Source organism: Nicotiana tabacum, chromosome 7 (genome assembly GCF_000715075.1).
Source record: "Nicotiana tabacum cultivar K326 chromosome 7, ASM71507v2, whole genome shotgun sequence".
Taxonomy (NCBI): Eukaryota; Viridiplantae; Streptophyta; class Magnoliopsida; order Solanales; family Solanaceae; genus Nicotiana; species Nicotiana tabacum.
This window is the reverse complement of record NC_134086.1, coordinates 27943532-27968328: the sequence shown is the minus strand read 5'-3', so window position 1 is coordinate 27968328 and position 24797 is coordinate 27943532. Positions and strand designations below refer to the sequence as shown.

Genomic DNA, 24797 nt, shown 5'->3' with positions numbered 1-24797 from the left:
TTTCCGTTGCCCCGGTCTCGTGAGTCATCGCGAGAGGCTCGACCTGCACGTGATCGTTCCTCCCGTCCTCCCCGTGATCGTTCCTCCCGTCCTCCCCGTGATCGTTCTTCCCGTCCTCCACAAGGCCCTTCTCTATACCGTCTTGTAGATGTAAGTTTATCAGACGGTGATGATGATGTTGTACAAAATACTCCTTGAATTTTATATACTTTGAGCTAGACAAATAGAACCAGTTTTGAACTAGTTGTAATAAGTTTTAACTTGGTTTTGGATTTTTATGTTCAATTGAACTTTAATTTGTTAGTTTTAATGTATTTATTGATTGTTATTGTGTTGTTGTTGTTGCTGTTGTTGTTGTTTTATGTTGCTATTAGGTGTATTGGTATGCTGACAGGTGGTGTAGCTGCCAAAACAGGCATTTTATGCCAAAATTAAAACCCAAAAAACCGACCAAAGTTGGTCGGTTTCTAATAGAAAAAAATATTTTTCTGCAAATTACCGACCAAAGTTGGTCGGTAATCAATAAAAAAGAATAAAAAATTTACAATTACCGACCAAAGTTAGTCGGTTAATGAACAAGGAATTCTCAGAGTTGAACATTACCGAGCAACTTTGGTCGGTATTGTTAAATTTTAATTTAAAAAAAATATATATTTTCATTTACCAATCAACTTTGGTCGGTATTTTTTTAAATTTAATAATTAATAAAAAACATAATTTAAATACATCGACCAACTTTGGTTGGTAAAATTAAATTATTGAAATATGTTTCCGGCCAAGGTTGGTCGGTAAATGTTTTAAATTCTTTAAACTTGTCAGATGGTCATTTTAAGCTACCGACCATCAAAACACCGTCCCCACCATAATGGTCGCGTTTTGGTCGGTAATTGGCCATAACCGACCAACGTTGGTCGGTTTTTTTGGTCGGTTTTTAGCGAATTTCTAGTAGTGTGTGCATATATTTTCACATCAGTTAAGCAGTTACATTGAGGACCTGGTTCTTTGAGCAGTTAGTCACACTTTGTTAATCATCAAAACTTCAATACTCAACAAGGTCTCTACAAAAAGCTCGCGCCAAAAGCTTTAAACAGATGGGAGATGTGTGGACAGGTGAAGGTGGTGGTGGTGAAGATTGAAAGGGAAGAAGATATGTTGCTTTTGCAAGAAAGGGCAAAATCACTTATAGCCCGTTTGGCCAAGCTGCAAAAATCAGCTTATTTTGAGAAATGCTTTTTTTCAAAAGTCTTTTTCTCAAAAATAATTTTGGTGAGAAACAACTAATTTAGTTGACGACATAACTGGTGGATTGAAGCTTTTGTAGCGGCAGTCACTTAGCTTTTCTTTTTAACTGAAGAGTGTAAAATCTTTAAGGTCCTTTGCGTTATGGAACTAGAATGAGTAATCATCACCATTATTGGGGGAAGTTGGAAATTCAGCTACTGCGCGCCCTGGTGTTGCAAACTTTTTTTGACGAAAATATTTATTGCTCCTTTAAGCTGCATAACATTTCTAACGTGCAATGCAATTTTAATGAAGTAGAAAAAAAGAAAGTAAAGATCACTAAACTATTCAAATGTGTCAGCAAAGTGAAAACGGGGAAGAAGTAAGCAACATACAGTATGTGCTTCTAATTGCAAATTATATATCAAATCATTGCTTGTGATATATTTTTTGACCTTTTAGCTAAAATCAAGTATGAAATTGTTGCTTGTTCAATTCTTTGTTAGTTGTCACTAGGTTATTCCCCCTCCTTGCGGTATGTAATTTTGGGAGTTAAAACTAAAATACAAGGTTTATAATTAAATTATTTAATATAAAAAAAATATTTTTTAAAATAAGCTAAAAGAAAAGAGTGTCATAAAATTTGGGGTATAGGAGTAACCAAAAGTAATTCTTTATGGGGCAAAATACAAAATTGACTGTACGGTTGACACTAATTTCATTGACTATCCAACTATTTCATATGGACGAAGGAAAAAGTTTTGGCAAATATTAGGGTATCCCATCTTTATAAAAAATCAATCAAAAAGGGATTATCAGTTCCTACTAGACAATTTCAAAAGCAAACTAGCAGGCTGGAAAATAAATTTTTTAATTAGGGCTGGTAGGGCGACTCTAATATGATCTACTTTAAACCAACTTTCTAATCATCTGATGTATTATATAAAATACCTGCTTATATAATTACCTACCTTAATCGATACCAACGAAATTTCCTCTGGGGTACAACACCACAAAAGAAAAAAATTCATTTGGTAAAATGATCCAAGGTTACACAACCTATCCAACAAGGGGGATTAGGTATACAAAACCCAACTATCAAAAATAAAGCACTACATGCAAGTCTTGCATGGAGACTGTTTAATAATCCACATCAACGATGGGCACAAGTGTTATTACATAGTAATTTGCGACCATCTCCTCTCTCCAAAGGCATAGGATCCAATACTTGGCGTAATATTATAAAAGGTTGGTCCTACTGTCGTCTAGGGTACAAGTGGAATCTTAACACTGAACAACATGTTAGGTTTTGGTATGATCCATGGATCCTCTCAAATACCACTCTTCGTAACTACATGGAAGGGCCACTACCACAATATGAGGAGAGGAAATTGGTCTCACATTATTACTACAATAATACCTGGTATTGGGAGAAGTTACCTATGGCTTTACCATCAAGTTTAAAATCTTTAATTGCCAAAATTTACATGCCTACCATACATGTATCACCTGATCAAATTTATTGGGCTCTAACAGACAACGATAATTTTTCCACAAAATCTATCTACAACACCTTAATACAGAATACTCTTTCAACAAGCATACACACATCTCAATCCTATAAGTGAATTTGGAAACTTCATATTCCACCAAAAATAAGTTTCTTCTTATGGTTAATGTGTCATGACAGACTCCCAACAGCAGCATATCTTGCACGACTAGGTATCATTGATTTAGACACATGCCAACAATGTGACACATGCCCGGAAACAATCCTCCATATATTTTGGGAATGTCCTCAGGCTAGACAGCTCTGGACATCTCTAGGCATTCCAATTAATAACCTTACTACTCCTATGACACAATATACCATTCTCAACTGATTGCATCAATTTGTCTACACAGTGTCATCATCAACCCCTAAGAATATTCCATACACAACACTTATTCCATTTGCCATGTGGCAACTTTGGACAGTAAGAAATAAACGATTACTAGAAAAACAAAAATGCACTCTTACAGCTTCTCATATTGTTAAACCAGCTGCTGAATATTACTTTCTTACAAATTCTCCAAAAAAACCTCACCCCCTAACACCTGTGTATATAAAATGGCATCCACCAAATCGGGACGCTTATAAATTAAATATTGATGGATCCTGCTCATCGAGCAAGGGCAAATATGGCATTGGTGGTGTTTTTAGGAATGTACAAAGACATTGGATTATAGGGTTTGCAGGAAGTGCACCAGAAGGCACAACTGTACAAACAGAACTTCTTGCACTTCTCATGGGACTCCAACTTGCTGCACAAATGAAGCTAAAGCCCCTTGTCATTGAAACAGATGCACAAGTACTTATAGGTATGTTTCAATCACCTACAATCCAATATACTAATATTATTAATGACTGCAGGTCGTTACTTCGACAGCTGGATAGTCCACCTCTACAACATATCTACAGAGAGCAAAATGGTGTTGCTGATACCTTAGATACATATAGAGCACTGCATACAAAGGAGCACTGCTTACTTTTTGGAAAACCACCACTTTTTGCTACGCCCTCCTACACACACGATCAACATGACACGTAACAAAGAAGGCTAATTAGGAGTAGCACTACTGCTTCAGTTAAATCACCTTTTGCCTCAAATGTTTTGTGTAATACTAATAGTATATCTAGGAGTGTGCCATCTACTACTACTACTACTATGTTGTCTAGTTTAACTACTACTTCTACTACTAGTCTGTCTAGTTTAACTACTAGTTCTACTACTAGTCTCCCTAGTTTAACTACTAGTTCTACTACTAGTCATGCTACTTTTGTACAAAGGATGCCTTTAATGCATCTACTCAACAAGTGTGTTATATCTTTTATATCTTTTTAAGGTTTATATAATATAACTTATCTTTCCGACCAAAAAAAAAACTATCCAAAAAACAAATATTTTTTTATATGTATATATTTACCGGTTATTTTTTTTAAAATAAGCTAAAACTATATATTTCTCTACTTTATTTTTCTTTCCTGTGTAGGATTTTTTGTTTTATTATAAAAAGCATTAAATTAGAATCAAGAACGAGAAAGAGAAGAAATTCCCCCTTGAATTTTGTCACCTAATGAGTGGGACCCAATCCGGGAGCTGTGTAGACTTAACGGCCATAGCCGCCATTTCACAGCCTAAAAACTGCGCCCATTTTCTTTAATAAAGAGCTTTATCACTGCCCTCAAAAAGAAACTGAAGCTAATTCATACTATCAACAATGGCGTCTTCAGCTGTAGCTTCAAGCTCCACACTTCATGTCATCAACAAGGTTTGTGTATCCACAAGAAATATAGACTTATCAGCCCATAGTCTTAAAAATTTAAATTTCTTGAATTTTGAGTGACCCAATATTTTTATGATTTTTCTGTTATTTGTTGTGCAGAGATGTGGGTCTATCAGCTTTCTCATCACAACCTTCATTTTGCATTCAAACTACCAAGAAGAAAGTGGTTTCCAAGAAAATATTTTCTGTAATGTCACCACAACAGACTGAGCGCAAACCAGCTACCACTGGCTCAGTTGGGTATTTTGATTTGTTTGAAATTTCATTTATTTTGGGAATTTTTTTAATTGTTGCATAATATTGGCATGAGATGAGTTTAAACGGATTAATGGAGTACATGATTAGTGATGATTCATATAACCGTCTCCAATTTGTTCGGAATTGGTGTGTAGTATTTGTTGTTGGAAAAAAGATTTGATTTTGTTACTATTGGAATGAGATGAGTTTAAATGGATTAATGAAGTACATGATTAGTGATGATTCATACATCCGACCCCAACTTGTTTGGGATTGGCGTGTAGTAGGTGTTGTTGGAAAAAGATTTGATTTTGCTAATACTGGAATAAGATGATTTTAAATGGATTAATGGAGTACATGATTAGTGATGATTCATATAGACGACCCCAACTTGTTTGGGATTGGCGTGTAGTAGTTGTTGGAAAAAGATTTGATTTTACATAATATTGGCATAAGATGAGTTTAGACAGATTAATGGAGAACATGATTAGTGATGATTCATATAGCCAACCCCAACTTGTTTGGGATTGGCGTGTAGTAGTTGTTGTTGGAAAAAGTTTTGGTTTTGCATAATATTGGCATGAGATGAGTTTAAACGGATTAATGGAGTAATATGGTCAGTGAAGATCTATATAGTCGACCCTGACTTATTTGTGATTGAAGTGTAGTAGTAGTAGTTGTTGTTGTTGGAAAAAAATTTCATTTTCCCGAGAAAAAAAGATCCAAGCTTGGGGCTTTTACACTGTATTGTTGGAATTCAATTGGGAAGGGCTTAATTTCTTCAAAAAGGACTCTTTTTGTGTTTATGAATTTCTGTTTTCGGTTTCTCAATCTCTAAGTAAGGGATCAAGAATAATCAGGAATAGTAAAGAAATGATGGAGTTATTTTTTTCTGTTTGAAGAACAGGACAGGTGATTTATACATGATTTATTCCATAGTCGAACTAAATATGCACCATTAGATTTTGTTGGGTTGGATTAAATCTGCACTATAGGCGGATCCAGGAATTGAGCTTTATGGGTTCGGGATGTAACTGAATCCACTGACCATTTTGAGTTACCGGGTTCGAAATTTAACGTTTATGTACAGATTTTTTATTGGGTTCAGCTGAACCCTTAGCTTTTATTGTACATTCACCCCTGATTTCCACCACTTCTAATCTTGCTTGACTATTAGTGCTCCACCTTAGTGACCATTTTGAGTCAAATCCCGAAATTAGGTAATTTTTGGGCTTTCTGTTGATTTTTCCCACATGTTTTTTTGATTTTAGTGAATCTTGATTGTGGATTTGTGATAACATTTGTTAGGTTAAGACTGGGATGACTGACTGAGAAGATATTAGCTAGGGCTTCTGACAAGCCTGAAGTTACTCCTGGTGATAATGTGTGGGTCAATGTTGATGTTCTGATGACACATGATATTGGTGGCCCGGCCTCTTTTGGAGTTTTCAAAGAACAGTTTGGACAGAAAGCTAAGGTATTTATTGCTTCTATTAGAGTAACTTATGCATGCTAATATGATCGAGTGTTGCGATTTATCTATTAGTACTTGGTAATTGATAAAACTACATTTCTTTGTATACTTAGAAATGTAAATCAATTATATGCACCAAAATGTCTCTACACATATGATTCCTGATTGTCTGACAATCATTCTTCATGCAATATAAAAATACGTGTATAGAGAGAAGTTTTTGAGCATTATAAACCATCTTTTGCAATGAAATCTTTTTTATAACTACCAACTTATTCGTGCTCGAATCAGTTTAGACTTTGGCTTCTCTCATTAGTTTGAAGCCTGATTAAAGAGTTGAATTGGAATTAGCTGTGAGGTTATAATGGCCTTCAATCGTGTACATGGTCAATTAATATATTTGGTGTTGGTTGATAATTTGATTCCTCTGCCTTATGTCATATTGCAATATGATTTTCTGGTATGGATACCTCACACTTTAGGCTTTGCTTTGAGTAGCTTAACTTTTTCGTTATTGCAAAAGTAGGTCTCTCCGCTCTTGGTTGAAGCAAATAATCACAGTTCATCTGGAAACTTCTCCTTTTCTTTTCCTTTTTGTTCATTGCTTTTAGCCTTTTAGGTATTGGAAGTAGAATTCTTTCCCAAATTTCATATACATGTTCTGGATGATAAAATCAAAGCAACGAGTAACTAGTGTCCGTTTATGTCATTCCTTGTGAAGTTCTCCAATGAACTGAAAACTGTTAAGGCCAGAGTTAACTATATTGAGTAGAGACATGTTTCTCCAAATAAACATGATGTGGCTGTTGCCAATACCATAGGTCTGGAATCCTGAGAAGATTGTAATCATACCTGATCACTACATATTCACGGCTGATGAGCGAGCAAACCGCAATGTGGATGTGTTGAGGTACTACTGCAATGAGCAAAATATTAAGTACTTCTATGACATTAAAGATCGTGGGAACTTCCGGGTACGGTTACGTTCTATATAAAGGTTTGAACTTATTATATGCTTTGCTGCTTCTGTTGTCTGGTGTTAGACCAATGGAAAACTAATATGTGATGTATTCTGTAGGCTAATCCAGATTACAAAGGCGTCTGCCATGTTGCTCTTGCCCAAGAAGGTCACTGCAGACCTGGAGAGGTGAAAATTGTTTGCCAATAATCGTAATATGAAAGTGTCTTACTATGTGCTGGCATATGCTTTTAACTCTGTAAAACTCTTATATTATCAGGTTTTGTTGGGAACAGACACTCATACATGTACCGCCGGAGCATTTGGGCAATTTGCTACAGGAATTGGCACTACAGATGCGGGCTTTGTGTTGGGTACTGGAAAGCTTTTGCTCAAGGTCTGTTGACGCACCCTACGCAGAAACTGTGGTTTAGAATCATTGCAGTGCTGTTTAATTTTTTCTGTAGAGTACTGAAACTTCTTAATTACTTTTAATTTAGAGGAGCACTATCTATGACTATCAATTCTGTTGCCAAAAGTTAAAAGTTCTGTTCTTTAATATGCATTTTTTTTTCCTGATTCAAAATTTAAAGCTGTGACATGCAAAGTACGGTCGTTGACATTTTCCTCTATAAAATTTGGACCTTCATTATTTGTGATTAACAAATGGTGCTGAAACAGTCTTTATTCTCTTCAGAGTCTGTGCTTACTGCATTAATTTTGGATACTGAACTGAGCTCTTTCTCCTTCGCATGATGTTGGGAACCTTATTTGCTTTAAAGCTCAAACTTTCTATCTGTACTTGTTCCATACCTGTAGTTGACACTTTCATATGATATATACCCATTATTTCTCTTTATTTGTACTAAATAAAGGTTCTTCGTGCTAATGGAAATAATATATGAAATTTATATCTGTATGATGTAGGTGCCTCCAACTTTGAGATTTGTCATGGATGGCGAAATGCCAAGTTACTTGCTAGCCAAGGATTTGATTTTGCAAGTAAGTGCTGTTATATATACTCTGTGGCTCATTTCTGTTAGTTGGATGTCTTATATGTGCGCTGCTATCTGTCTGCATTTCTTCTTTCGCTGACTTTGCTAGACCGATAATATTCCAAAATTCACTTGTTGTGTGTTGGTACTTTTCATGTTGCAGATTATTGGTGAAATTTCTGTGTCTGGTGCTACATACAAAACAATGGAGTTCGTTGGCACCACAGTTGAAAGTTTGAGCGTAAGCTTTCTTGATATTTTTGATGAAAATAAGCAGGTATTGTTTTTAAATAGTAACAGCACTCATTGCTCTAATAGATGGAAGAAAGAATGACATTATACAACATGGTTGTTGAAGCTGGTGGAAAGAATGGTGTCATCCCAACCGATAAAACAACTTATGACTATCTCAAGGTAAATGGACCCAAGCCGCGGGTACAAGTTACTTCTTTAGATCCTTCCCGTCCCTCACAGGCTTAATATTATTCAGCACATGCTGTTCACAATCAAAATATCTTAATTGCTTGGTCTAGAGCAGGAAAAAGTTTGCTACTCGAAAGCTAATATGTATTTATTTAATGCTGTCACAGGACAAGACTTCTGTGCCCTATGAACCTGTTTATAGCGATGAAGGAGCCAGGTAATTAAACGCTGTTTATCCTCTTTTCCCGAAGCCATAGTGGTTTCACATCATTCTAATGTGTATTTCCTGTATCTTAGTCTTAATAATATCTTAACTGTCAACTTATTCACGTGCGTGACTTTTGGTGCTTGAAATACCTGTACTTCCAAACTGTATTGCAAAAACAGAAGAAATGTTTATTCACCATGCTTCCTCACAATACATTAAGGTCAAGCTGTGGTACATTCTAGTGGTTCCCATTTGTCAAAATTGTATGTTCAGTGTTATCTTTCCTCATTTGGAATTTCAAATTGATTGTGTTTTTCTTTCTGATATCCTCCGTAATATGCATTCATGTCTCCATTTCTTTCTCTGGAATGTAGGACAACAAAGGTTGGCTCGCTTTCTATATATTACCTTAATGTTATGATCTTGGAAAAATTATGTGGAGCTACTTTACTGGTTTTTATGAATACATCCTTTCTAGTGAATTTTAATCCTCAAGCTTAATAGAAGCTTTTTGGTTGTTATTCTCCAATGTCGTCTATTGAGTCCCACATCGGTTTTGTTGGTCTCCCTATATGATCTTTGGCAATCCTCACCTCATGAGATAGCTTTTGAGGTTGAGTTAGGCACAAGACCCATTTCTTTATTATGGTATCAGAGCCAGACGCATCGCAATTCAGTGTTTACTCGATGTTGGGCCCCCATCTTATATTATCCACGCTCCAGATGTCCAGTCCTGGACATGCCGGGTAGTATTGAGTCCCACATCAATGGAATATGAGTTGGTCTTCTTATATGGTCTTGGCAAATCTTCACCTCCAATTAACTTTTGAGGTTGAGTTAGGCCCAAAGTCCATTTCTTTATCATCGCCATTTTGGCATCTACAATGAATAGGTTTAGTAGGATCAAGTGTACTGATCTTTTTTTTTTTTTTGAGATGAAGTAAGGGAATTTCATTAAATGGCATCAAGAAGATGCATAGCAATAATTACAACATAAAGGTATTGTCTGCTCATATACAAAAACTTGGACAACTAAGGAGCTGACAAAATCCAGAAATAGTTCAACACTAGTTACAGGGGCCTGATTGAACCAAGTAAATAAATTAATTAAACAAGTGGCTTTAAGAGTGTGGTTGGGAGTTGAAATCCCATCAAAACATCTACGGTTCCTTTCATTCCAAATACTCCAAAAAATAGCACCAGGTACCATTGACCAAGTCTTTTTGATGGATTTCCCATCTCTCCAAGAACACCAACTCTCATAAGCTTCCTTGATACTGTTTGGCATAACCCAGGCAAGTCCAAAAACTGATAAAAACATACTCCAAATATCAGCTGCTACTGAACAGTGCAAAAAAAGATGCCTCACACTCTCAAATTCCATCTGGCACATATAACATCTATTCACAGTCGGTATACTCCTTCTGCTAAGATTGTCTTGAGTAAGACAAACTTCATACAATGTTGTCCACATAAAGCCAACTACTTTTGTAGGTAGTTTGGTTTTCCATATAAGCTTCCAAGGCCATTTGTCGATCACTTCCTTATTGGAGCATAGATTGTCATATCCTCTTTTGACAGTATAGGTTCTCTCTTTTGATTCACCCCATTCCAACCTATCCTGCACCTGGGAATTGATATTAGCACCTGATAATTTATTGAGAAAACCCAACAGATCATTCAACAGTTTACAGATCTTTTTTTTGCTAAACATAATCGATTACATTCTCTAGATGGACCTCCTGCACATTCTTTTGCTCTTATACAGCTTCTTAGTAGCAACACATGCAAGTATGGGGGTTCTACTGAACATTTAAGTTTATTTTACCAGTGTTGTATTGAAGAAAAGGTGTCCGATTTCCTCTAAATCATTTCCATGGAAATTAATGAAACTTGAGAACTGAATGAGAAGCAATAGGTATTAATTTCACATGCTTTAATCAAACTAGCAATGGGAAGAAAAAGGGTGAGTCTTAAAGTATCCTTGGTCACTTTTCAGATCCAACATAAATTCAAGAATCAGACTGTAAGCAAAGTAGAATAAGAATACATGAGGGCGTGTGCCAATGTGTTTGCTCAGGGGGATGCAACTTCTTTTTGTTTTTTCCCCTTCTTCTTCATTTTCTAGAATTTGGTCGAATGGTGTTTGATTCTCTTAGTGCGTTTATTTTTTGTAACTTGTTACATAGAATGTTGTATAGCACGGCTACCTTTCGAGATCAGACTATGGCACACAAATAATGGAATCAGGAAAAGAATTACACATCTAGTGTCCAATTTCAAGGACACGGGAATTGTATACACTTCTGTTTATGTTGCTTCATTGTTATAACAACTTCTCGTCTTATCCAAAATCAATATTTTTTAATCATTTATAGGTTCATCAGCATGACTTTTTATGATATATTCTCTTTTTTCATCTCAGATTTCTTAAGGAGTACAGAATTGACATCTCCAAGTTGGAACCTTTAGTGGCTAAGGTTGGTTTTATGGTCTATTCTTTTCCTACTTGTTGAATGCATAACTAGTACTTAAAAGTGTTACGTCATTAATATAATTTGGTATGTTTCTTCTAAGAGATAAGTTGGCAAAAGCTTGAATATGGTCAGTAACATTTTAACCTTTTTCTGTTGCGAAAAATCAACTATGTAGTGTTGCGTGTGGATCTTTAGGATTCTTTCTTCTTGTTTAGTGTTGATTTGTTTGCTCTGAAGCTGTGTTTTGTCTTATACTCTCATTCCAAGTATCATTTGCTTTAAATGTTCAAAATGTTTTCTGCATTTTGCAGCCTCATTCACCTGATAATCATGCTTTGGCAAGAGAATGCAAAGATGTGAAAATCGACAGAGTATATATTGGATCTTGTACTGGTGGGAAAACAGAGGACTTCATGGCTGCAGCAAAAGTTTTTCTAGCTTCGGTAAGATGTTTACTCCTCTTTTCTAAGTCTAACAATGTAATCTTTTATTTGGCCCTGTCTCAGCAGTCATCTATCTTCGAGAGTTAGTGGCTGTTTATTTTTCCGGTTCCATGACAAGTATTTGAAACAACCCCGTCAGTTACCTAGTAGGTTTGACATGAGAAAATGGTTTACCCTATTGCTGGCACCCGTTTAGTGAAAATGTTTCTGAAGTACTCAAATATTACGGGTTTCTACTGCTGACAGATGACTATAATGCTGTTGCCAACCACCAGTGTTGCCTGCCTGCAGCCATATAACAATCTTTTTCTTTTATTCAGAATGTGGAAAAGAATAATTTTGATCCAGAAGCAACTGGAAAGTATTCTTTGGTGTGTAGTAATTGGTCAAATGATGTTACCACTCACATTTAGATCCAACAATCTATTACTTGAATGGGGAGCCTTGGAGCAACGGTTAAGTTGTCTCCGTGTGACCTATAGGTCACGGGTTCGAGCAGTGGAATCAACCACTAATGTTTGTATCAGGTTGCCTACATTACAACCCCTTGGGTGCGGCCCTTCCCCAGAACCTGCCCTTTAATCTATTACTTGAACGCTAGATGTTTCAGCCGTACCTGTTTATGCTTGTGCAATTAATAGCCAAAACCCACGTTGGTATCTCCTTTAGTGTTGTACTCCTCTGGTAGAGAATTTGATGTGCATGCTGCAATGTTGCACTCCGTCTTAGTGCACATATCTTATGTGAAAGTCAAAGCTTCTTCTTTCTTTAGATTTGTGGTAAACTATACAAGCAGGTGAAAAAAACAAAATGATGTTTCACATTCTTGTGCAAAGATTCTACATGTTCCCGCTAATCTTTTCTATGCGGCATGTTTGCTTCTTTTTTTTTTTTTAGCAGATCATTGATTCTGCTAGGAGACTACTGTAGTTCTCACATTGCGCGATTAAGTTCTTGTCATGTTTTATGATGGAATAAGACTCAGAATCCATGGAATGAATCGTCCATTACTTTTTTTATGGTTTCCTTCTTCTTTTAAATGTGAACTGCAATAAAAATGAGCTTAATCAGGGCATCCAGTCAAGCAGTTTAAATTAGATCTTTTCCGGCTAAGCAAATGACTGTGGCTTGTGTAGGGAAAGAAAATAAAAGTTCCGACATTCTTGGTTCCTGCTACTCAAAAGGTTTGTAATATTTATCGATTAATACTAGCCTGCTACGACGATGTCAATGTAGACCGAACTGTATGATGCAAATATTTGAAAATGTTTTAGGTGTGGATGGACATATATACTCTTCCCGTTCCAGGATCTGCTGGTAAAACATGTTCCCAGATTTATCAGGAAGCAGGTTGTGAAACACCTGCTAGTCCTAGTTGTGCGGCTTGTCTGGGCGGCCCTCAAGACACTTACGCACGCTTGAATGAACCTAAGGTAAGCTTTTAATAATCTCATGTGAATTGTACTTTTCATTAACATGCTCCCACCGTACGCCAAGTTTGTTAATTGTTATATATGAATAGTTAATTAGTGATTAATATGCCAACCACCGTAAAGCTTTTTTGACTCTGATATTACAAGTAAACGTTGTTGGCTCGTCTTGAAGAAATGCGGATACTCATAGTGTATTCTTTATAGAGCAGGAATATATTAGTGAGCTGAAGCCGAACCTTACAAGCTGATTGCTGTATCTGGGATAACGTTTGTTTTTAAGCTAATTATAATGGTGTCATAGGAGGGGAGCCTTGGCGTAACTGGTAAAGTTGCTGCCATGTGACCGGGACACGGGTTCGAGCCGTGCAAACAGCCTCTTGCAGAAATGCAGAGTAAAGCTGCGTACAATAGACTCTTGTGGTCCGGCCCTTCGCTGGACCCCCCGACATAGCGGAAGCTTAATACAGCGGGCTGCCCTTTTTTATAATGGTGACATAACGTGGACTCTTTTTGCCACTTTATGCTAAATATTTTTTCAGTAACCTGATTAAAGTGAGAGCAATCATAGAATCGTAGGAATAAAAGATCAATTTTGCTACAATGTAGGTATTTACACTGACTATATGAGTTATTATTTTTCAGGTCTGTGTCTCGACCACAAACAGGAACTTCTCAGGTAGAATGGGGCACGTTGAAGGCCAGATATATCTTGCATCCCCATATACAGCTGCAGCATCAGCATTAACTGGCAAAGTCACTGATCCTAGAGAGTTTTTGATGTGAAGTTCTTGCGAGTAATTCGTTCTCAAATTTGGACAATATACTACTGTATGCTATTAGGAGAGAGCTTAAGCTCTTGCTTTTGATGTTATGGTATTCCATTAAAGGGGGGCTGTTTTTCTGTTTTTCAATTTTTTGGTTTTTACATTTCGGAACTTGAATAAGGATTCCCTTCTAATTTTTGTCGTCTTTTGTTGTACTACAGAATCTTGATAGTTAATGCGATGAGAATAATATAATTACTTGAGGTATATTCTGGTTCAAGCTCCTGTAAGCTCAAATGAACAATGTTTGGTGTGGTTTTTTGCTAGTTATGCAGAAACTAAGAGAATCAAGAAATGACAATGCGGTAACTTAGAACTTCAAAAAGTCCTGGCTGATTTTTATTTTTATTTTTTTAACTAGGGAACCACAATCGTTACCCTCGGGGTGCGCACAGAGTAAACCCCGCTTCTATGCCACAAGGTAAACCTCGCTCCAGTGCCACAGGGAAACCACGCTCCTGTGGCACAGGGTAAACCACACTCCTGTGTAATAGCTCGCAAAGCACACGTGAAGGTAAACTACACTAGGTCTGGCTGAAAAAGTTATTACTATGGATATACAAAGTCAACTTATTTCCATTTGATGGAATAACTGAATAAAGCCTTAGGGAAACAAAAGATTGATTTCGAGCACATCCATGAATAGACAAAGTGAATTCGAAACAGGGATAGAAAGGATAACCCACAACTTCAAAATTAAAAATTTATTTTGGGATAGGATGTTTCTTATTTCTTTCTGGATTTCCCTTTAAAGAGAATTATGGTCAATCCTTAACTTGTTTGAAAAATTAAAGACAAAAAGAGGATTTTGCAAATTTGCACGGGAATTTTTTTGCGAACAAGAAATTTATGCGGTGCCTGGTGGATGGTAGAAAGTACCCGGTTGGAGGTTCTAGGTATCCCGGTTGAACAGTTGAGGTGAGCGCAAAAGAGAGATGGAGCCACGATTTAAAACATATGAGTTCAGGATTCTAGTATATTTAAGTTATTGGTTCTAAATTAATAATTTGTAGATGAATTTCTTAAGACAAATACAGAATTTGAACCAAAATTACTAGGTTCGGCCATACCCGTATCTCGGTCTCTAGCTCCGCCATTGTGCGCAAAGTGGCCAAATACCACCATCATAAAAAAAAATCGTGCATGGTGTAAAGCTATATTAGAGGATTTTGGATTTCTTGTGTATATGTTATTCTTTGTTTAACCATTCAATCTTAAACTATGTTAGTTTGTTATAACTAATGGTTGATCATAGGATAATCAGTTTGAGGTTTAAGGTGAAAGGAAGATTGCAAGAAAATGTCAGCGTAACTCACATACAGTGACAACTTGGCTTCTGGCAATTGTTTAAGATTGAAAATGTCAGAGGATAATCAATTGTTTAGTGTCGCCTCTTTAGAATTACGCTCATTGGCAAGGAAAAGTATGCCTTAGAGCCTTGATGACAATACTGAAGCACATACTAAGCGAGGGGAAGCGTTCAATATGTTTTGAGTCTCGTTTCAGGGCTTGAGCGTGCTTTAAGCGCGCCTTTGATACCATTGGACTTAAATCTACTGTCATTGCGGTCGCCTTAGTGCTGGACCTTTCTATGCTGCAAGAAGTAGGAACCATTTTTATTTTATTTCCTCTGCCTAATTTCTAATAGCCTCCTACAAATCAACCCATTTGGCAAAGCTGCCCACCATATAAGATTTTAAGAAATTCTTCCTCTTGTAAGTGTGTTCGACTAAAGGTGTGAAAATCGGTTCTTTTACATCTTCAAGTCTCCGGCAAGGCTCTCCCAGCTCCAACACTGACCATCCAAGCCGTGTTTTTTTTTGGTAGATTATCTTTTGTTTTTTTCCTTTCTAGTTGTTTCACTAACTTAGCCTTTTCAGATCTTGATTTGATGGCGCGACGCAATATGTATGTAAGTTGGTAATAAGAAACTTGGAGTTGTACTTGATCAAGAAAAAAAAACCCTGAAGTTTGTTTACCCTAAAAAATGGATAATAATTGAATTTATATGTGATTTTAAGGCTATGCGGATTTATTCAATACAAATGATAAATGACGTTAGATTAAATAGATAAAAGACGTGATAAATTGTTAAACCAATAAGGAGAGTGATCTCGGACTTAGTATCGGCTTAGCGAAGTGCCTGCCTTTGATTCTGGGCTCACACTAATGAAGGACTGATGAACAAAAGCAAGAACTTTGAATAATAGAGAGAATAATAGTATATTGCTTTGATATGCGTGTTACAACGTGTTTAATGAACAGTTAGTTTCCCCTTTATATAGTAGGGGAATTTCACCCTATGTACAATTTTAAAAAAGGATAAAAAAATTTCTTTATGCTAATCACTGATTCACTGCTGATACGGGTCGAGATTTATGCCGTGACATCCGGTTGGGCACGGATGTCACGACTCTTTGTTAGTCGTGTTCGGCCATTTAGTAATGCTCTCCGAAGTTGAGGGATTCGAATCGAACCCGGGAAATGTGGCCCGGATGCTTCCGAGGGCGAATGTTTTGCTTGATCCCCGATGCGAGAGCTTTTTCGCCCAGACTCCAATTCCTTATGATCACGTTCTAGTACCGTTTGTCTTACCAGAAAACCGAGATGTTCAACGGGCTCGATTTCACCCGTATATAGATAGTCCCCTCGTTTCTTAGAAAGGAGGTTTACCAAAACGACGACAAACGACAAATGTTTTTCACCTCCTTCTTTAATACGCCGCAGTTGAAACGACAAAGAAGCCGAAACTTCCCGTTGTCGCGTTGTTCTGACTCCGAACACGTGTCAGCCATCGGCAGGTCACCTCTGAATGCGAAGTGTCACGAAACCTTTATAAAAGTTCATTTTTCACCGTTTGACCAAGCTTCTACCCTCGTTTCTTAGAGTTGTTACTTACCTTCTTCATACTTCCATATTTTTACCTCCGTTCTTCAAAATCTCTCAGCAATTTCCGGGTTTTTACCTAGTCTTTACTCAAATCAGCACACTTGACACTTCATTTTTCAGAACGTTTTCTTAGACCTTTCGAGCTTTTTCAGATAACAATGGCTAAAACATCCAAATATGTTCCTCAACAAGTCGTTTCTTCTTCTTCTTCCCAATCGACCGCTGAAATCTAGGCGGTCACTCCTGATATAGTCATCCTCGAGACGTCTGCTCCTAGCGCGGCTACCGATGAACCGGTTCTCAAGCGTCCCTTGAAAATGTTCATCCCCGAGGGCTGCTCAGTCGCAGATGACTTTAAGGTCGAAAAGCCCTCATCGGTGTAGGGCCGGGGTTAACGAGTATCAAGGTATATATGCTCCATTATCGTAGACGTTCTTCCCATGGTCCGAGATGACTGCAACTGGGCGGGTAAGGACGTAGTAGTCCCCTGGCCTGAGGACACCATCACTACCCATGTGGAGGGGTATCTAAGTGTTTACACTTATCCCTTCACATTGAGCCTGGTGGACCCAGTTATCTTTGACTTCTGCAAGAGGTACGAAGTATACCTCGGTCAGATCCACCCGTTGCTATGAAAGATCGTGATCCTCCTTCGTTACTTCGTGAACAAGACCGAATCCCATCAGTTCACCATCGATTACCTACTCCGCCTATACAGTCCCCGAATCTTCCGAGGGGGACTAATAAAGCTCACACGCGGGCCAGCAAAGCCCCATTCTCGAGTATTTATGAGGACAGGGACCGGGGCTGGCAGTGATGCTTCATTCGAGTGAAGATCGAAGACTTGATTCCCTCCGAGTTCATGCTATTCCCCGATAGCTGGAATGCATCTTGTAAGTACAATTTCCCTTTTGAACGCAATTTTACATTCATCTCCTTTTTTCTCACTAGTGCTTGTGGTGGTGCAACCGTCGCTCAAGTCCCAAATGTTATCCCTTGGCTCAAAGAGTGGGTCGAGGGCATTTGTTCATAGATGCCTTATTCCGAACGCACATGGAACTCTCGAGAGGCCAGTAGGAGGTCCGTTGCCATGGTAAGACCCTTCCCCGAATAAGTAACATCGAGCTTTCCCTTTCGCATTGTACTTACTCTCTTTTCTTCACTTTTCTTTTTGTAGGGTTGCCTAAGACCATTGAACTTAAGCCTTCAGGAGGGGACGGGGATGTGTCCTTGTCTGTTGACCCTTCCGCTTTGGGGCAGCTCGGGGCTTCAACAGGGGAAAAGAAGAAAAGGAAGGCTTCGGGCTCTCCGAGCTCAGAGAAGAAGAAGCCAAAGAGAAGGTTGACCCGTAAACCAAAGGAAAGTTCTATCTCTCGAGCACCCGACTCGGACTCGCTTCTTCGGCTCAGGGATGAGCCCGAGGAAGATGATTTTTTCGTGGCCCACGGGCCGACTTCTCCCTAGGAGCAGGAAGATGTTAATGAGGAGATCCATGAGGCCAATCTCCCTCAGACCTGGGAGGTTGATGAGGAGATCGGGGTTGAGACTTCCCAGGATACTGGCTACGCTCCGAATGAGGCGCCCGGTGTAATAGAGATTTCAGGGTCGCCTTCCTATACCGAGTCCATGCTCGAGGAGGCCCCAACAGAGAAGGAGAGGTCTAACGAAGGGGATTGTCCACGCCATGAGCCCCTTCGTTCCTTTTTCGACGCCGTGGACTCGTCTGTCTTGGAAAACTTTTACGGGCTGGGAGACATGGAAGTGCCGAGAAAGGATCTGTCTTTAGAAGTCAGCGGGCTGAACTCGAGCCCAAAGTTAATCAACCAGTTCCCCGCTACAAGTGTGGATCCCGGCTATAAGAGGTCGATAATCATCACTGTCCAGGAGGATGCCCGAGTTTTTTCTGCTCCTGTGGGAGTAGCGAGCTACCTTCGATGCCTGGTGATCGAAGAAGACCAGACAAAAATGAATGAGGTGGACGTTCCGTGTCTGTTCAACGAAGCGCAACAAGCGCTAAATCTGGTAAGGTATCATTATGCTCTTTTGAACTTTGACTTAGTTTTTGATATTTCTCATGTTTTTGGTATTCACCTAGGAGTCTACTGCCATTTAAATGCAAATATGCTAATAACGTAAGAATGGATTTTGTGGATATTTTTCCTTGCAAGTTGTTATTTGATAGCTTGAGGAAGATCAATAAAGAGTTGGCAAGTTCCATCGGTAGTTGTCCTGAAAACTGATTAAGAGCTCGTTTGGATTAGCTGATTTGAAGTAGCTGATAAGCATTATGTGCTGAAAAGCACTTTTAAGTGCTGAAATTGATTTAATAAATAAGCAGTTACATATTTGGGTACAAGTATTGAAATTGATAATAAGTTGTTGCAGTATTTGATAAAAAAGTACCGATAAACTATTTTTCTGTTAAAATGACTTAAATAACCTTAGAACTGTTTACACTTATAAGGGCGTAATTTCTTCAAAATTTTAGATTACAGATCGATTCAAATACAAAATATTCTATTTGTCATTTTATTTTAAACACAATTGTGCTTAGATAATATAATTTTTATAATAGATATAATTTATTTTATGATAAGCATATAATCATAAGTTATAATAATTAATAAATTGACAAAAGTTTTTCACTAAAAAATAAACCTAAATAGGACAAATTATTTGAAGAGAAACAAACATTGTCTTCATCACCACACCACTTAAAAAGCAATATACCACAAATTTAATATGTCCTCATTTATTACATACAGTTCAAAGATAAATACACAATCACATAGATATAAATATGCAAAGGAATAGAGTTTGCTTATCGTAAATAGTTAATGAGAATTGCAGACTTGGGGGGGGGGGGGTTAAATATTTTAAAGAATATTTTGTTCTAAAAGAATATTTTAAAGATAAAATAATAAAAATTTTGGTCAAACTTAAAGTGCTTATAAGCTAGAAATTCATAAGCTGAGGGTGACCAGCTTATGTCTTTTGGCTTATTTTTGACTTATAAGCACTTTTAGTTTTACCAAACACGTGGATAAACCGAAAAGTGCTTAAACCAGCTTATAAGCTTAGCCAAACCTCCTCTAATTGACAAATCTAATAATTGTAGACGTTTCATCCCCCAAATTCTAGAAGGTATACAGCCGCCGAGAGAATTTCCCCCCATTTTCAGAGCTACAAGATTCGAAAACACTAAGTTGTATTTGTGTGAAGTTGCCCACTTAGTCGATTCCTTGATACGTCGATAAACTTGATATTGGGCTGGGCGTGGGGAGGGAGGTTGAAGGATCCAATGTAAGCATTATCATTTAAGTGTGTTCTTCTCCAATAGCCAATTGGGGAAACTTCCAGTAAAATGGTTTTTTGAAAAATCAAGGTATCACAACTTATTTTGGTGGTAAAGAAACCTAGGCAGTTGAAAGTGAGTACAGTTTGACATGGAAAAGACTTCCACTTGGAACATTGGAACCCTAGTACGACTTGCAGTTTCTGGAACTCCAAGGTTGTCGTCAGCATATACTGTTGTGAAGCTTGAATGATTAGCAAAGGCCTCAAATGAAACGAGTCCAGAACCTAACTATGGTTCTTTTTTACTCAAAACACGTTTTTACGTGTTAAAAAAAAGTTATCTTTCTATACAAAATGCGGTTTAGTACTGTGTTTTACTTTAGCGGCCGTTTTCTCCGTTAAGGTAAAATGTGGTATGTAACCGCGCTTTATGTATATCGCGGTAACAAACCGCGTTTTATATAAAGCTGATATGACTTTTATATAAAACGCGATATGTTACCGCGATATACATAAAGCGCGGTTAATACCGCATTTTATATAGAAAAGGGGACCCACCAATAATTCTTCTGCGCTTAACTGACATAATAATAATTCAAATATGTAAAACACTTTTTTAAACCGCATTTTACTTCCAAAAATTTGACCCCCCAGATCCCCCGATTGGGCATTGCCTTATATAAAGGCTTTAAGGGTTTTGAGAATTTCATTCAGAAATACTCCAACTTCGTGATAAATTTTTCTTGTTGTTAAATTCTCAAGCTTTGTTCATAATGTCTGAAGAGCAAAAAGTAAGAGTTTCATTATATTGAGGGGGGGAGTGAGGTTGTGGTGGTGAATAACTCAGTGAGCTAGTTCATCTCCACTGTATTATGTTAAGCTGCCACTTTCAATTGCAGTACGATAGACTTGTATTGTTGTTATGAAATAAAATGAGATTGACCTATAGTTCGGTGAATCTTAAAATACCCGGAAGATATTCGTATTCTATGACTTCGCAAGCGTTTGCTTGTTATTCTGAGTTTAGCATCGAAGACGATGAAACTCTGAGAGATTTTTTGGGGATCCCGGATGAATATAGGGAATTTATTGTAATAAAATTATTGGAAATGTACGTCAAGGCTGAAGACGTTAGCAATAATGAGATTGCGCAAAGGAGGGATAACCATCAATCATTGGGTGGTTATTCTGGAGCAGTTTTAGCCCAACAGGTTCCAGTTGAAAGTGTTTGGCCAAATCTTAACTTATCTCCGCGGGCGAATGAGGAGCGAAGAAATAATTTCTCTCATACTTTACATAATCCACAAGACAACTGGTAAACTTCAATTTTCTTTTCTGTTACAATTTTTTGTTCAATTGAATTTGTATTAACACTCATATATTCTACAGAGGGTACCTTCTGGATATGAATTTTACAAGTTATGACCCCACGCCCAGTTGGAATATGCGTAGTTCTGGCGTGTTGGATCACGGTGGTCCATCCGGGAGTCATCCCCAATAGGAAAATGTCCATCATGGAATGTCAACACAGTACGACTTGTAAGTGAAGTGATATAGCTATATGTAAAGTATTTTTTAATTTGAGTAGCTTATCATTTTGTTCTTTTTGTGCAGTGAAAACGAGCAACTTGATAGTCCTGACCTCACTCAGTTGCCCGTAGACGACGTATTTACTCGTGATTTGGCAGATGCACAAAGTCAGAAAGATAATAGTGATTATGACAACAATGCCGATGAATCAGGAGATGATACACCCTTCCCTGACGAGGGTGATGATGAGGAGGAAGTGAATGTCGAACCTGAGCTGACGAGGGAGCATGCTCCTCCTTCTCCCATTAGACCAAGAGTGTACGAGTCTCACGTGTCGTTTCATCAGCGGAATATTCCCTACCTTGATAATTTACCAGGTATGCTGGATGTGGATACCCTCACAAGGGATCTTGACGAAATTCGGTCAGCAATGTGAGATGAGTCTAGACCAACGGTGTTGGCAAAGGGCATGTATTTTCTCGATACAGCTCGCCTATCCAGGGCTTATAAAATGTACAGTGTAAGAGAGTGTCGTGAGATGACAGTAAGGGAGTCAACTCCGGAGGTATACAAGGTCATATGTCGTAGATACTTTATGGGTTATAACTGGATGTTGCATGCGAGCAAGAAGGAACTAGGATTGTGAAAAGTGGGTAAATATATTCCCGTACACGTTTGTGAAATTGACACGTTCAATGAGAATCACTTCAACTTTGATGTTGACTTGATTTCTCTTGTCTTGATTCCACTCTTGGAAGTGTCCATTAGGTACAAGATCAAAGAGTCTATTACATCCGTCCACCAGAAATATGGGTGTACTATTACAAAAGAAAGGCATATCTCGGACGCAAACGTGCATTTGAAATTATTTATGGTGATTGGGATAAGTTATTTTCATCTCTACCCAGGTACATGGCCGCACTGAAACATTTTAACCCAGGGACTATTGTTGAATGGAGGTATGAGCGGAGTCCAGGAATACCGGAATATATTTTCAACTATGTGTTCTGGTCATTTAAACCAGCAATTGATGGTTTTGTGCATTGCCGTTCGGTAATTTCCATAAACGGTACTCATGTCTATGGAAAGTATGATATTAAGCTTTTGATTGCAGTTGCAGTAGATGCCAATGGACAAATATTTCCACTAGCTTTTGCTTTTGTGCCAATGAAAGCGAAGAGACGTGGACCCTTTTTTGGAACCACTTGAAGTAGCACGTTGTCAAACATCGTTCATGTATTTGTCTAATATCTGATCGACATAGTGGTATTTTAAGTTTTGTACGGCATTTGCCCCAATGACAGGAACTCTATGCATACCATCGTTACTGTGTGAGGCACATGAAGGCCAATTTCCAAAAGAAATATCCCGACAAGGCCTTGCATGATTTAATGTGGATGGCTGCAACTGAGCACCAGCAGTGCAAATTCACGAGGCGCATAGAATTGATCCGGCTGTTAAACAAAAGAGCCTATAATTGGTTGATGAGACATGAGCTTCACAAGTAGACATTGCATGTTGATGGTGGCAGACGATAGGGAGCCCTGACAACAAATGTGTCGGAGTCATTCAATGAGTTATTGAAGTCTGCACGTGGGTTTCCTGTCACTGCCATGGTCCGGATGATATTCAAACAGATTGCGGAGAGGTTTGTTAAAAGGCATAGAGTTGCATCGGAATTGATGGACATGGTGTTGAATTTATGCTAATACCGATGAGAAGATTTGAGAAATATAGGAGGCGAGCACATTAGCATTCATATTTACAGCATGATCACGACCGGGGTATTTTTGAAGTTCACACCGCTATTCGCGGACATCGGGGGAATAATCTACAGACCGTAAATGAAGCCAGCAGGTTGTGTTCATGTGGGCATCTACCACATGTCGTGCGCACATGACATGAAGTGCTTTCAACAAGTTGGTTTTGGGGCAACCAACTATATTGATAGACAATACAGTGATGTTGCATACGTAAACACATATAGTGGGCAGTTGCAGTCATTGGGTGTTGAGCATTATTGCCTGCTGGAACCATTTAAAATGTTGTATAACAAGGACTATTTGCGCAAGCTACAAGTGCAGAAGAGAAACGCGTATACAGAACCAAATGGATGTTGGTGATATCGTTTATGCGCGTAAATGTGGCATATGCTTGCAAACAGGACACGACCGTCATAAATGTCCTTCAGCTGGTCTGGGTGGCGGTGGTAATACAGCTCCTGGTACAAGTTCGTCGAATGTACCCAACTATCAAGGATACACCTAGTGTTTTGTTTTCGTAATATTTTTTGTAATAAGTGTCTGTACTTGTTTATGTTGCAATATCTATCAAATAAAATTATGTTCCACAGTCTTGTTACCTCTTTTCATATTTAACTTTTTTCAGTTGGTGTTAGTAAAGAAGACCAATATGAATATTGAAATTGCATAACATAATACTTCAAGAGGAAAAACACAACAATCATAACTAAAGAAACATACATGAAAATAAAAGATAATAAAAGGATAAATCAAGACAAACACATCCTAGTACCAAGTAAAAAACGGATTAGTACAAATAGGATATTCGTCTCCCTTCACGTCCACATTGAAGATAACACGTAGTGGTGTAACATCAACCAACGTAAATTTGATGACGAAACCTCGAATGATAAAATTCACCAACACAAACAGACTCCAACCTACCTTGAACCTTCTTTGATCACCAACGCTCATAATTACATACCACTCTTTGCCACGATTGTGAAGATACGCGTGTTCTAATGTTGGAGGAAGATGCTTGCTGATTTTTCTCAGAATATACTTAAAAAAAAAAGCATTACTATTAAATTTCGAAAAATATGAAACTAAATAAAGATATACAATACTGATATATACATATTTTCTGGAGTTTAATGCACATAATAATTTACCAGATCGTGGTTGTCGACGCATGAATCAGTCATAACCACTTCAAATGTTGGAGGATTCTCTTCTTCACTATCACTGCTAGTAGAAGAGTAAGCATCATTTCTAGTAGAAGAGTAAGATAGGGCTCCTTTGGTAGAGGAAGAGTCATC

The 24797-nt window shown here is 37.9% G+C and overlaps 1 pseudogene; it reads left to right on the top strand.

Moving 5' to 3' along the window:
* Positions 1 to 4374: 4374 nt before the first annotated feature.
* Positions 4375 to 14221, top strand: LOC107796306 (3-isopropylmalate dehydratase large subunit, chloroplastic-like; annotated as a pseudogene).
* The last annotated feature ends 10576 nt before the right edge of the window (positions 14222 to 24797 follow it).